General features: G+C 37.5%; 1 long non-coding RNA gene across 1 annotated transcript in view; it reads right to left on the bottom strand.

Moving 5' to 3' along the window:
* Positions 1 to 698: 698 nt before the first annotated feature.
* The window catches only part of LOC143353621 (uncharacterized), a 40415-nt gene continuing 24813 nt past the window's right edge, over positions 699 to 16300 (bottom strand). The window contains exon 3 of the long non-coding RNA XR_013082184.1: positions 699 to 1063. This is a non-coding gene — a long non-coding RNA (uncharacterized LOC143353621). The remainder of the gene's footprint in view (positions 1064 to 16300) is intronic.

Raw genomic sequence — 16300 nt, forward strand, 5'->3', positions numbered from 1 at the left:
AGATGGAATCAGCGTTATTTATTGAAAGAGTCAATACAGTAGCCGAGACAATAATTTTTGTTCGGCAGGCGCTAAACATATCTTAGTACATCCGAAATTAAAGAGCATTCTGCTTATCTATACCTTATACAGAGTGTCACAAGAGAGTTATGACCATTTTGATTCGGCATTACTGTTTTTCTATATTAAATTTTTCGTTGTAGCAGGTTCTAGGACTCGATAGCACATTATTTTAATAAAAATTGATTATTAAGATCAATCTATTATAGAAACCCAAAAGCATTTGGAGAAACTTTAAAAAAAGAAGCACAACATGAAATAAGAATATACAATAATTTTGGAAAGATTGAATACTATGCTAATATAATACACTAAAGAGAACTATTTACAATGTAAAAGTTAGAAATTATTTGAGAATAAAATAATAATGCTTCTGTTACAATACAGTATTTACTCTATATACGTCTCAAATGCCTAACCGATAAAAGTTCCAGAACTATCCCCATTGTTGCGGGGTATACCCCGTGAGGGACCACGAACCGAAGCCTCTAGAGCTTCGCTGTCCGATATATGTCCCTGGCTAGACCCGTGTTTCGGACATCTATCGAGTAAACACTGTAGTCTGTATTTTAATATAGTTTTAATAGTTTTAATTTTAGTATAGGCAAAAGTGAACTTGACAGAAAATATTTATAACATGCTATTTTAAGAATTTTTGATGCAGGTAGATAAAAGTGTGATACTTGTTAATTCTTGTTTAATGACTCAGTGTCGTTGAGTGTCTTCAACGCGTTTCCGTTAATAAAACAATTTCATTCAACGTAGCCTCATTGATGCGTTCCTTAACCATCCCCGAACCTGACCTACTTTCTATCAAGATAATGGTTAACGCAAGTCAGTATGGTAATTTAAAGAGCCTCATCCTGCGTAACAAATTGCATTTGGACTCTTTCTTCCTGTACTGCTTCAACCGCCAGCAGATGCACCTGTGCTGCAACGGAACCTGACAAGGAAGTGCAGCTAGCACTCCGTAACCGGAAGGGATGTTCCCAGTATTTTACCCCTGAAACAATTATAATAACATTGAGGCTAACATGAAAAAGGAAATAGTACAGTAATATACTGATGCGTATTCATAAACAGATTCACACGGTTGAGAGGTATACATAATTTCATATAAAGATGAAAAATTAACATTAATATTACATTTAGTTACAAGAGAAGCAGAAAACCAGTGATTCAAACATTTTAATTTGATACTGAATAATTGGATTTTGAACGGTATAATTGCCTGTGAGAATGAGCAATTCAAATTAATGTTACATTTCTCCGAAATTAATAGATAATGATTCGAATGTTTCAATTTGACGACGCACAGTAAGTTTAATCCCCTGCAATTTATTTACAGGCAGTAAAACATAAAACTGCCTTCCGTCACAATATTCGTATCACAAAACAAAATCAATCAACTAAGTCAGATCTCAGCTAGACTAAAGCCGAATTTAGGTTCTCTAATAAATAAAATAAATATTCAAAAATAAAAATAGAAACTCCTCGAGAACGAACTGCAGAGCTCTATGCAAAATAGAAATGTTCTGCACTGATTGTAAGGAGCAAAAAAAAATAAATAAATGGAAACGTATTTGCAGTATTAACAGTCGTGATATATGAAAAATAATAATAAAACGGTTTTTAATGTCTCCGATGTTCGTACCGTTTCAAATTTGATCTGCTCATTTTTCTTATAAATCGCAGACTATCGATTAGAAATCGTTCGCACCTCTGCGACCATGAAACAATTTTCGCAGCCTGGCTACCACTTCCGTATCGTGTGGATGACGGCAAATATCGAAGGCAATCGACCGCGAGGTGCAAAAAGCTCCGGGCAATTTACCCCGAGACCATCAAAACGTTCCGAACACATTCGAAACCGACAACTTGACTCTTCCTGGCAGTTCGTGTCGTCCACACGGCAGTCACGGTTCGACGGGGCCCGACCCCCTTTTAACTATCAACGTGTTTCCTGCGACAGAAAACCTCGGCCTGATGAGTTTCAGGGGGTTAGAACACACCGGGGAACATCCCTTCCGGTTACGGAATGCTAGCCGCGCTTCCGTGTCAGGTTCCGTAAACGCACAGGTGCGACTAGTGTCGGTTGAAGGTAAATATTCGCTTCGCAGGTCCTGTCCGAGCGAACCCTCGCCAGCTCCTCAGAAATACAGCATAGAACTGATAGAACCGTTGCAATCTCGTTCGCTGTGTACGAGAGAATAGGGTTATTGCGGTCTGCGGGTAACGATGGGCAGTATTATGATTTCAAAATGACACAATTATAAGTGGAGCTATGTGTATGTGTACTAGAGTGGCTCTTATTTTCGACTTTTGAATTTTGTTTATAATTGAAATATTGAAATCTGTGCAAAGTTTGAGCACCCGCGGATAACGGGAAAACGTGCCCCCGGGCTCTTGAACATTAGAACAATTAATTAAATTCTCATAAAATCGTTTTTCTCGAATATCTTCTAAATTATTGACTGTATCGAAAAATATATTCGACAAAACTGGTACATTTGAACAGGCTACGTCTTTTATATCGTATTACTTTTTTCGTAACACAACCGTTTTTGTTTTTGAAATTTGAAAACAGAAGTGTATCATCTTTTATCAATAAACATTAACGAAAAATGTGAATTTTTTTAACTTGCGGAATTTACTTTTTCTGAACCAGTCAACTGTGTTTGACGACTATATCCGTACTGGAGAAATGGCAGTATTTCGTGTCATGACGACTATATCCGTCATCGCTTGATTCTCGCGACGCACAAAGAGGTCGCCACAGCTGACTGGTTAATTGCAAATTAATTTTGCAGGAAATTGCATATATTTTTTTTTAGTGTAAGTCAAAAAATATGTTCAGGTTCCACTTTATCAAGGGTAAAGGTCTTATAAACAGAACTACGTTTCGAAAAACCCTCTAAAATAAACCGTTCGATTCTGTCAATAATTTAGAAGATATTGAAGAAAACCAATTTTATGAACATTTAATTAATTATTTTCATGTTTAAGTGCCGAGGGGCACGTTTTCCCATTATCCGATCGAGCTTAAACTTTACATAGATTTTCTTGATATTAATTGGAAGAATCCGGGGGGGGGGAGCATAAACAAAATATCGGAAAAAATTTTCATCAGTATTAAATAAAAGCCACCCTAATGTGTATACTATTAAATCAATATAACACAAATTTTCAGGCAAAACTTGATTTGCAAAAGGGTGAATGCGATTTGCAAAAAAGTGTATTTGACCTGCAATTAGCGGATTTGGTATGCAAAATGGCGAATATAATCTGCAAAAGGGTGGAGTAGAAAGCCTCGAACCAATGTTTCTCATTTTTCTCCGGAAGCAATACAACGATTATATGTCTAGACAAAGTTTTAACCAAAATTTGGCTTCCACAACAAATTCCCCACCACGTTGTCAAACCCCTTCCATCCCGTCCATCGCCTGTTTCAAATCAAAGAATCCTTCCAGCAAATCTCCCTTCATCCCATATCCTGTCTCCCAGCTGTACCATCTGACAGCTAGCCCAGCCATCGAACTTCTTATCCAAAAAATCCTCATGTCCTCTCTCTCTCTCTCTCTCTCTTGCTCTTTCTTTGGCAACCGATTTCTCGATCGCCGATCCCCGAATTGTTAGCAATACGACCATTCCGATCGTGGCGACGGTCCCGATTAACGGCGGCGACTGTCAAGCCCGAGGATCGATCGATAGATCGCGATCGCGATCGTGGTCCGGGTCCCCGGCGACGTCAGGCGAGATTGCATTTAGGCGGTCCGTCGCGGGGAATATTAATGATCCCATTGATGGGGACTAATTATCGGGCGTATAGAGGGTCGCTAATACGCAAATTAAAAGTCGGAACGCGAGTGGACAGGGCCGGGCTGGGTCAGGCTCGGGCTTGGTTTTTCGAGGATGAGTAACGATTTAAGAAGGCTGCCCTCTTGGCGCGATGGTGGGAGGAATTGAGCAATCAAGGAACCGATTATTTCCTTCACGCCGCGAATAATTACTGCACTTTGATCCTATGGGCCGTAAGTCATCGATAACTCTGCCCCCGGGCACCCGGCCCAATAAACCTAATGATCGATACAAAATTATCGGCGGATCGTGTGAACGTACCAATCGAACGCGCCGCGGCGGCTGATTAACGATAATGATAATAATTCGGCGGATTAACCGCGCGCACCGCTCTCGTTTCGAACAGGCTAACAAGCGTAAGCGCGCGAGGCCCGCCGAGAGCCCGTGCGAAGAACGGGGGGCCCTTTTAATAAGGACACGGCGAACGGTAACGCGAACATTTTTTTTTTTTCTCGAAAGGATTCTTCGTGAAATCATCCTGGTAAATTGTAATTCGTCGGCGCTCGGCGCCGCGCTAGTGGAAACGTGCCCCACGAAATCACTGTCGATGTTTTAATGAACCAGACTGAAATTCTTGGTACGCTTTTTTTCGTTGCTTTGGGGCACGATCCTTTGAGGCTTCGAGGCGTACAGTGGCCGTCAAAAGTTCGAGGCAATGGGTTTATTTAGTCAGAAGGGCATATAGGGAAACGTATAGGAAAAAGTTGCTCGGAATGTTGATCTCAACAAGATATTTCAAGGGCAAGGTCATTGGAGCTAGGTCCCCCCTTGTAAACATTTAATCATTTTAATTTTTGAATGTGTAGTCAAAGTGTGAATTAGTACAATTTCAAACTAACAGGTCACCCCATTAGTAGTGCTATTTCCTTTTCATACTCTTAGAAAGTGAAATACAAAAATACCTATTATATAGAATTCTCCTATATATATATAGGTAACTTTAATTTTTCTCGATATAATATCTGACCTTATTGTTGTAGAATGCACCGATAATGAAGTATACGTACCAATCGATTTATTACTGTGATACTATAGCTTATGAATAATTAATTTTGGGTTAGTTCTATGTTACATGCACATACTATACATCATTAGAGTGAGAATATTCATTAAAATCTACATGTTTCCTTGAACAATTGCTATAAACAAGAGGCAAACGAGGACTCATTTTATTTACTATTAATCTTGATGAGGTGAAGGCGAAATTATAGTATTTTTAAATTTTTCTACATCACTGCAATTGTTTAATCAAAATTTAAGGCATGTGAAAAAATTATAAGAACATGCAAAATCACATGGCCCTTATTTCTAATTTCTAATTTAATTCTAATGAGAGTACAGGAAGTTTTCACGAGAAGATTAAATAATACACTCTTTGTTATTTACTTGTTATGATTGCATAAATATACTCAATAAATATGGCCAACAAAACAAGATGACTAAATACTTTTAATACAACGTGGTTATTTGTATCAAAAGAATTATTAAATTTTACTATTAATGTTAATTTATTTCTTACAATTCTGTCAATTTTTAACGATCAATAATTTAGTTTCTATGAAAGTTTACTATAACTCCACTCTATCTTATAATATTTTGAATCCTGTGTTGCATTCTCCGATGAGGAAATGTTTGCTGTCAAGGATTAGAAATTTAGAAAGTAATTATTTTCCAAATGAAGACTTATATCATGTGTATCATTATAATAAAATTTTTATCTCTACACGCGAAGGCTAGCAAAGTCATAATTCTGTCATTAAAAGCAGTTGATAGTGAAAGTGCTAAATAGACGTTAGGCGAATTCGTTGAATATTCACATTATTCGTAAAACTAGACGAAAATGTGAAGACTTTTATGATCTTCGACATGGGATTATATCTCGCCTTATAAATTATACATTGGAGAAAAATTCCCACTTAAATAAGATCAGATATGTGCATACGTAATGACACCTTTGAAGGCATTTTAAACAATAAATCTAAATATTTGACTGGTCCGATACCGCTATTCTTGCGTGAATTGATAATAAAGTTCAGCAACAAAAACTGAAAATATGATATTCATTTTTCTGAATGACTTACATCATAAAATGTTAAAAGTGATTCTACCTAAGGAGAGTATTGAAGAGAATGCGTTGTGGAAAATGTCGAATGTAAAAATACATTATTATAAAAATACAAATTATGGAATTAATTTTTTTTTAAATACTTATTAAGATCCAACGTTTCAAAATGTTAAAAATAATTCTACCTAAGAAGAATATTGAAGAAATTGTGTAAAATATGGAATGTGAAATGCAAAATTATGGAAATCATTTTTCAGTACTAGTATTACAGTAGTCAGTAATTACAAGTCGACTATAAAGTTGACACGGCTGTGGCTGATAAGAAGCTACTGCCACGGATCGATGTTTCCTGTGCGAAGACAGACTTCCGCTTTTGATTTCTGTATCGGGGGACAGGTGGCCCTAGAGAGCCTCACGCTCGGCCACCGGCTATTTCCGGTTTCCCCGGACTTTGCTTCCAGATTTGCATTCGATGGCGTGTCGGAGCTAGTCGCACATCGCGACGCAACCGGAAATTTGATAATTAAACACGAACGGGGACGGATTTGACACCGCTAAACGTTCTTTCGAGCTACTCGTATTTCACCCCTTCACAGTTCAAATTGCTCTGCGAACTTCCTCTTAGCACCCTCTTTCAATTTAATATCATTCCACAATATCATTTTGTTTTAATATTAGGTTGATGTAAAAATATATCTATTTTTTTAAATGTTTTAATTGTTTTTTATGATAGAAGAAAATTTCAGAGGAAAACATTAGTTGGTTCAGAAGAGCTAATATTATGGTAGGCAAAATAATTTGTTCAAGGTTATATTTTTTGTGATTTCAAGGTCATCGAAGTTTTTTTAAATGGAATGACATATTTTTATTATCGCTATATGATAGCCAAGGTCAAGACGAATTCAACGAGCTGTAATATTATGACCTTCACGTGACCTTAAATACGAAAAATGCATCAGCAACGGTAAATTTTAGGACATATACACTTTAGTACTTTTATATTCAGGATACGTCAATCTATCGAAATCGAGCATAAAAAATTGAACATTCCATTTAAGAAAAACAAAGGTGACCTCTATATTTTCTCTACGTCTCCACTTGCAAGAATATCATTTATACCATATTATGTAGTTTCTTAAACCCTACAACCTCTGTAAGTAACATTTTCTTGTATTGTTTGAAATAACCAAGATATTCAAGTGGACAGAGTTCGTGGGACACACTGTATAATTTGCTTTATTTTGCTGTCGCGGATATTTCAAATTATGTTGGTTCAAATAATACTTCCCAGAAAAATTATGGGACTATGTTAGTAGAAGCGACTTTTTACAGTGGAAATAAAATCGTTATTGCTATCGGAAATTTTATACACTTTTAACAAATACATCATACTTTAATGCTGCTTCTGAATCATCTTATACATTTTGGTTCTTACGTATAGCAACTAGCTACTTGAAAAATGAAATATGAAAAATTCAGTGTAACCTATATCATCAATATTTTGTATTATTCGTAAGACAAGCGACATCATTTTATTGAACAACTAAAATTGATTACTGAAACAACCAAGATTACTATTGAAATTGATTCAAATTGTTTCGGAATAAAGCACCTAACCTAACTTGGCTAGTGACTGGAGCAAGTTGTTCAACATGTTGACAGTGTGTTATTTATAAGAATGTATCGTCAACTATCAAAATTAAAATTGATTTACATTGTGTTACAAATAAAGAGTCTAAGCAAGATAAATTACAATAAGAAAAGCATTTAAATTTTAAATTATGATTTTTCTAAGCTTGATAAATTACTAAAATAAGTGTCATAAAAAAATGTCGTCTAAATAATGTTTCAATAAAAATCTTGTCCAAATAAGCACATTACAATCGAACTAAAAACTAAAACTTTCAAATTACTCGAATCAAAACACTGCTTCGCATTTCATCTCATCGTCGCCTACTTAAACTCCTTCTGAAGTGACCATAATGCACCGCGTCATTTACAAATGAACGAATCCCTCGGCGACAAAAAACCGACTCGCTTTCGAAAACCACGGATTACAGAGAGTATAATATTTAGAGAGATCAAGATTATGGCGGCAGAACGGAATTCCGGAAGATTAATTGAAAAGCGCTGTCGTGTGTGTTATTTTTCTCGTGACTATCAAAACACATTCTCAGAAATTTCGCCGTCGACTTCAATTATCCTCAACCGATGTCGCAGAAAAAGTCGGAAAAAAGAATTAAAAAAAAAAAAAAATAAAGAGACAACGACGACCGAATCCCTCGAGGGCCGTGTAATCCTCGGAGTCCGCGACGAGCGCAGGAAACGAGTTTCGCGAAATGCTTTATCCGTTATTTATTATGGCTTCCATGGAATTACATTCTTTCGTCGGGTCTTAAATAAGCCTCGGAACCGCGGGACGATAGTAGCACCTAACAACTTAAGACGAAAGACAGAAGACGTTCAGCTGCCTCCCTCAGGAGGGCGCGCCGCTCGTTAATTCGAGCCGTTAATGATAATTGTATGGAAATATGAAATATGTATAATCGCGTACCGGAACCTCGGACCGCGCAGGTCATTTATTTCAATACCGGTTCCGATAATACGCCGCGGATTATTATTCTACGGTGCGCGCGCACGGCCCGAGAAATGGATTGCAACTGCTCGACTCATTGCTTCGAAATAAGGATCTCGCTGGATCGATCAATCGAGAATAAAAGAAACACGCCCGTGTTAATTATGAGGCGGGCGTTTTCATTCGGAGCACGGATTTTTCTGGTTCGTAATTAAACGGCGAGGCTCCCGTCTTTTGAGGTTCATGAAATAATGTATGAACCTTGAATACGCGGACCTGTTTTATTCATTATACGCGGATGCATTAAATTACAGTCACATGTTTTTTTCGCTCGATTATTAACTTTCTCATGCGCGAGTTGGACCTGGAGGTCTGTGGAGACAATTGTTGCTTTTTCCTTTACGAAAATGTTCTCCGCGGCTTTGTTAAGGAGTTATCGAGGAAACACGTTGACCAATCAGTCGCGCTAATCAACGACGGGTCCCGTTAACTTTAATAATTCATTAACGAAGCCGCGGATAACATTTTCGCAAAGGAAAAAGTTACTCCAAATAACCTGAGAAATTGGCCCTTGCAAAGAAATACAACATTGTTGGTACATGAATTTTTTGCAATCGAGAAAATTCTCTTAGTTATTTCGTTTTATTAAACTGTCATTCAAATTATTTTTCAAACAGATTTCTGTACATCTTTCTGACAAAATGTTTGGAGCAAGAACAATTATGAGAACAAGTCAGAATTATATTGTACAAATCAGATGACTCTGACTAACAGTACGTTTAAAATTATTTACAGTTCTTGTGAACAAAAGGAAGTTGAATATGTCAAATAATATTCCGGCTTTTCAATGGCGTGTCTGCAATTTCATTTACTATTTTAATTTAGCATTAACTTTAAAAGCATCATCTGTGGAGTGTGAGGTAGAAAATAAAATCCTGGCTATTCAAAGATAATCAGCTTTTAACTTTAAAATCGAACGAGCAAAAAGGAAATAGAAATTAAAATCATGGTTCCATTTGTACTTCCACTTAATATCATTAGCTTTCAATTTAATGGTAACCGTGAAAGATAAAGTGGAAAATAGAATCCTGGCTATTCAAAGGTGAGCCTGCAAATTTTCCCTACTATTTAAATTAATATCATTAGCTTGAAACTGAATAACAACCATTAAAAGTGAAGTGAAAAATAAAACTCTTCAGGAATAATCCAGCAATTTCATTTATCATTTCCATTAATATGGACCATTAAAAAGGAACTGCAAAATAAAATGTCTCTTCAAGGGTTGGCTAGCGATTTCATTAACCATTCCGATTTAAAGTCATTAGATTTGAATTTAGTATCATCGGTGGAAAATGAAATGTTAAAATCAACGATGCAAAATGTAATGGAAACGCGATAATGTCCTTTCGATTAACTGCGTTACCCGGGCGCAATTATGTAATCGTGAATGATCGCGCGTTCCCAGAGTCAACAAAAATCGATGATGAAGGGACCGGTAGACTAGCACCCCGTGAAACTGCCGGCTTGTCGATTCTAAACGGTGATTCATGGTGATTGCTCGCGGCGTAGAAAGGACGAAGATGCGGCGAAGAAAAAGGGCGAATAAAAGCAAGGAAAGGCTGAAAGTACCACGCGACCACGTCTAAACCGAGTCCCTTCTTCACGGTCCCGTGCCATATAAATATCCCCACCAACATTCCTCAAGAACGGGCAGAGCCTCGAACGTATTCTAACCACCCCGGGGTTTTAATTACCCCGAGGTGGTTATCGACCAGAATCATACTTTCGGCCTTATTTATGAACACCTCACCACGACACCGTTCCCGTCCACTATTTATCCCCGTCTACGATGCGAATTAATAATTGCTGCCGTTTCCGTTCACGCATCGCGTGGCACGCGCCCGTTTTCTACGCCACCTTCGAAAACTGCGACGTACAGTGGATCCAAAAAGTATTTCAGCACTAAATTCTCGAGAAATCGGGGACCAAAAGTAACAGATTATTATTGAAATTTAATATAATCTAGACAAAACGTTTAAAAAAATTTCGAAGAACAAAATGATGAAAAAATATCGATTTTTATACTTTTTGGTTAAAAATAACGGTTACTAGTGTCGAAAAAATTGGATCCTCCTCGATAACTGTTATCGATGAAGAAAAATGGTTTCGACTGCTCGAAGCAGTTATCGATGAGAGAAGTTTATTTCGATCGCTCATAACAGTTCTCAATGAGAGAAGTCAAGAAGAAGAAAAACTCATGTTTGTCATATTAAATTTTGATTGTAGCAATTAATTTTATGAATACGAAATGTATGAAATAATTGATTGTCTGATATTTGAAAGTTGTACTATTTAATAATAACTATTACAAATTTCCTTCGTCAATAACTCTTATGAGCGGTCGAAATAAATTTCTCTCATTGATAACTGTTATAAGTGGTCGAAATGAATTTCTCTCAACGATAAAATTTACCAACAAGGGATTTTTATCTCATTGATAACTGTTACAAGTGATCGAAATCAATTTCTCTCAACGATAAAATTTACCAAGTAAAACAATTTACTTATAATCATTATTTACTTGTTATACCAGGACTTTTTTTCTTTTTGGTTATAACGGTTAGGATCCCTGCGAGAGATTGACCGGTTTCATATTTTACAATTATTGAAACTGCAAAAATTCATTTATGGAAAATAGTGGAATAAATTTCCTTGTCCAAGCATTTATTATATTGAAAATTACGGACAATCTCAATAAATTTAGGGTTCCCATTTTTATAAGGCAATATTTACTAGATACTGTTAATGCTCGGTAGGTTTAGTGTTAAAACTCCGATCATTTCATTAAAAAATATAATACAACAATACATCTAGACTCATTTTCAAGCTTCAAGCCCCTACTTTTTGCCATCCATCCCTTATTTTTGTTTAAGTTACTTTTACATGATTTTGGGAAACTGGAAACGCTTTTTGGCCCAGTATGTTCAAATTGGAAAGTCTGTAACAATATTAAAAAATTTATCTCGTGACTGAAATCCCCGTAGGTTTAAAGATCCGAGCTTTTCATTTACAACGAATTCTTGAAACTTGATTTTTTCTAGTCGATTTATTGAGCCTTGAATGAAAGGTGTCATCCTTGCAATAATGTACACCAAAATAATGTAAGGTAGACCAAACTTCTTCCTTCCTTTTGTTCCATAAAACAGCAGAAAAAATCGTAAATCAAGTTTATAAACAGTCAGTGTAAACGGGAAGGTTCAATCTTCAAATCTGTAATAGATTCATTCGGGAGAATAATTTTTTAAATATTCTAGTGAAGGCGTGATACTGTGATCATTTATAACCAGATTGCCAGCTTCATGACTTCGCAATATGCAATTTTATTTGACTCAAACCCCCAGTAGAACGGTCAAGGAACCAAACAAAAACCCTCTAGTTTATATAAACACTTATACAAAAATCGTCTCGCAAGAACATTCACAGTGCACAAACAACGACTGCGTAAATCCCCGCACCGTATAAATATTCATAACTAAACGCCAGACCTCATGAGTTTGAATTATCCGCTTACATTTCACACAAATCCCCGACGCAATTCCGCAAAGAAAATGGAAACTTTCTGCTTATATAAACAGCCGTGCAAAAATTGTTGCTCGGGAACATTCGCGGACGCGCACAAAGGACGAGTGCATAAATTCCACCGACGCCGCGGATATTAAATCTTCAATAATATCCGCGGCATTTCGAAGCAAATTAGACGACGGAAATCAGCAAGAGAGCAGGGTTCTCAAAACCGCCCTGGAGAGCCACGAAATTTGCATAAACGGCGCTCGGCCAATCGGCCGTGTTGCCCGTTGATCGCGGTTATGAAACCCGAAATGCTTGGTCGTAACGTTTCGCGGCGGCGCAACATTGCGAAATGGCCCCTGCTAAAATGTAGCTGAAATCGAATCTTTCTAACGGATTACCGGGCCGGGCCATAAAATTCGAACTTAACGCCGCGGCAGGAACAGCCCTAACCCACGCGTTTCCACGGGTGAAACACGAGTATCCTGGCGGTAGCCGGCAATCGGCCGCATTAGCGCCGACACTAGATCCGAGTATGCGAATTTTTCAGGTGTTCCGTGTCCCCGGCGTAAAGGATACTTACGCCGGCCGTATTTACGGTACTTCCACCGCGAATTCCAATCCTTAATGTCCAGAAAGTCGTTCCCAAGCTGCCAGCTCGCCCGTCGGGATTTTCACAGCTGGAAAACGCCGCGCAGTGGGTTGTTCCAACCTTAGACCATATATACTTATAGACCCGGCATAGGTATAGTATGCGTATAGAAAAGCCCAGACTCCAGTGAAGCAAAGACCTCTGAATTTGTGACGTCACAAGATAATTTCAAAATGGCTGACACGGCAGACCGGCGCCGAAACTACGCCGCCATTATACATTGTCGATCCCAAGAAGTAGAAACTAAATTGAATGTTATTTCTTTCCTTTCATGGTTTTAATACAAGAGAAATCATACATTCATCTTCAATTTTTAAAATTTTTCAACAATTTTGAATTTCATCCACTCAATTTTGCTATAAATGCATAACGATACGCAGCCTAATAATAACTAATCACAAGCGAGGTAGATGTAAATTATGTAAAAATAGCAGTACTACCTTAAAATGTTGTAAATGTGATCGATTTATATGTAAAAAACATACTGTAACCTGAACAATATGCGAAAGTTGTTAAACTTCAGAATCAAATATCGATTCCTAAAATAGTTAATACTTCATTGTAGTACCTTAATAAAACATATAGAATAAACATTTGTATCTAAAATATACTTTATATATTAATCATTTCCTGATAAATTGCAATGAACCGCTGATACCCCTCCCCTCCATAAGCCATAGGCACTGTCCTTATGGTCCATGGGTGAATGAGCATAGCTTATACATCTTTCGAAGCTGTGACGTCACAAATTCAATTACCTTTGCTTCAAGCAAAATTATCTGTGCCGTGTCTATAGGTTTATATGGTCTAAGGTTCCAACAACCTAACGGGAAAGAAGACGCCACGCTGAACGGAAATCAGCAGTTAGGTGCAAATATTTATTGGTGGTTTTTCAAACAAATAATATTGTTTTACCACCCTTAAAACTTTCACTTCTCGGCTGAATCGGGCATGTTTCCGACCTTTATAATTATTGCTTTATAATTATTGAACTCGATATGCAAAGAGTCTTTGGAGTACTTCATGTGTTACCAATAAATATGCATTTTTAACAATGACAAAATGACGAATGCCAATGACTTTTTAATACATTCTATGTCATGTGTACTAGCTCAAGTTAAATTTTCTGTTAAAGCCATATATTGCACATGCTAGGATATGTACTATGCGCTGAAACGATATAATTATATAGTACATTTACAATTGAGAAATATATTAGTCGCAAAAAAAGAGGATAAGGGATGACATAAAAATTAGCATGTTCTAACGAATTTCTTGTCAATCGTTGATATAACGTAGTAGTTTACCATGATACCATGTATGTATACCAGTCTTAGATTCAGCATAGTGCTTTTAACCAGGGCTGGGGAAAATTTGAAATACTTCAACCTTATATTTCAACGAAATACTCATTTTGTAATAGCATTTGCACGAGTTAGGATTGAAATATATAGTTGAAATAACTATTTCTTTATGTAATTACTATTTCAAATAAAAATTGAGTTGCGAAATCGTGTATCACTCGAAATGATAAATATATTGAAGTCTATTTACTATTTCAAAACTCTTTGTTTCCCTAGCTCTGCTTTTAACACGTTGACTGCCACGTCGATCACATGCGGGCAATTCATTGTCCACCTTAAAAAATGAATCACTATATATTTTTATGGACCAACTTTTATTTGATTTTGTGGAATCCAAAAGAATTAATAGGGTTTCTGCTTACTTTCAATCGGTGTTGACGATTCCGAGAGTATTTTCCATACTGCAATAACAAAACAGTTTTCAACACATCGCTAGATGTGCATATAAGAATGGAAGCGTATTATTTACCTTGACTGCCGTGGTGGTCACCGGACCGTGCCCCTTGACTTGCATAAGAATGATAGTCATTATTAGACAGCAGATCTTTATGCAAAACAAAAATTTTCTACCTGAATTACAGCAAGCTAAAGTGATACAGAAAGTTATTTTCTTTCTTAATATGTTTAATATGTCGAAAATAACATAAGAGTATTTAAAAATTTTTCTACTATGTTTACTGTTTCATAGTACACCTACTCATTTTTGTCATGAATGCATAAAATCCGCTGTCTAGTCATAATACTAGTAGCCATAGTCGCCAGATCAAGACTTGTTCCCCCACACTAATTTCCCATTCTACCACGTTATTCCTCCCCGCTTCCGCCACTACTCGATCACGTGACGCGTCCCGAGAAAGAGAGAGAGAGAGAGAGAGAGAGCAACTTTTTCCCCTCAATTGGTGCTCCCTCCCCTCATCTGGCGACTATGCTAGTAGCATTGATTGTCAAGTAACTAACAATAATAATTAATAGCTCTGACCGTTTATACGAATTAAATAAGCGAGACTTGTGTGAAACTGAATACAGGCTGTTCTAAAAAAATGTTCAACTGTTTAACTGGTCATAACTTTCTGGTTTTTCTTTCTTTTCAGGCTGTAATTAATTAGAAATAATAAGTGGACCAAAATTCAAACTGTGTATACACTTTTTTGGGACACTCTGTACAGTTAAACTATGATGCTGTCAGAAAATGCTCGAATAAGGGTTAAGGGTGTAATCAACGTGTTAAATTATAACTGTGCACTTTGGGTCCCACTAAACAAACTCCTTCAATTTTGTAGTGCATTCCAGAGTACTTGTCACTTGGTAGTCAATGCGTTAATATCCCCCCCCCCCCCTCAGATATTCAAATAGCTCCCCAAAGGCACTTCCAACGTTGAGAAACTCAGTTCTATGCAACGAGCCTAGTTCCGAACTTGCACCGGTTCTCACGAGCAACCGCTCCGTTGCGGGATTTTTAATTAATCGTTGGCAGCGTGAGTGAGTTACTGCGAGCAGAGCTGAGCTGTGTATATCCTTGTGCGTGTGTGTATGTGTGTGTGCATGTGTCGGTGTAGTTTGGGAAAAGGCCGCGCGAACGGCGCAGAGAGGAAGTGCGGTAAAAGGGAAAAGAAAGTGGAGTTATCGCGTGCCGTACGAAAATGATTAATTACGGGATGGTGGGAGAGAGACGGCGAGGCGCGACCTTGCTTGCTCGACGTGGCGGCAGCACACGGCAGCGCGATACTTATCGGCATGATTTACATCGCAGTTAAAATCGTTGACACGCCGCGACTTTCCCAGTCCCGTCGCGGAATTGCCAAGCTTATCCCGCGCAATTAGACAAGGGACCGACGTTGACGGTCTTTTCGACCGAGCCGGTGTCCGGCAACGGTCACAGCTCAATCAGGGACGCGGAAATTTTTCGAAAATGTTCGACAACTTGGAAATTCAAAAAATGTTGCTACTGCACAAGAGCAGTTCGCAGGATGCTAATAACTCGACTGGGGATCTTCGTGCAAAATAAGAACTGTCTCCATCAATTGCAAACCATAGGAACTACATAGAAATCTCCTTGTTCCTTTAATAATTTCGTGCAGTTGAAAATCACATATTGATTTTCTCTAAATCTAATTTTTCTGTCTCAAATTTCTCAAAAATGCAGAAAATCCGCAGTCTAC

The sequence above is a fragment of the Halictus rubicundus genome, chromosome 1 (assembly GCF_050948215.1).
Source record: "Halictus rubicundus isolate RS-2024b chromosome 1, iyHalRubi1_principal, whole genome shotgun sequence".
NCBI classification, from domain to species: Eukaryota; Metazoa; Arthropoda; class Insecta; order Hymenoptera; family Halictidae; genus Halictus; species Halictus rubicundus.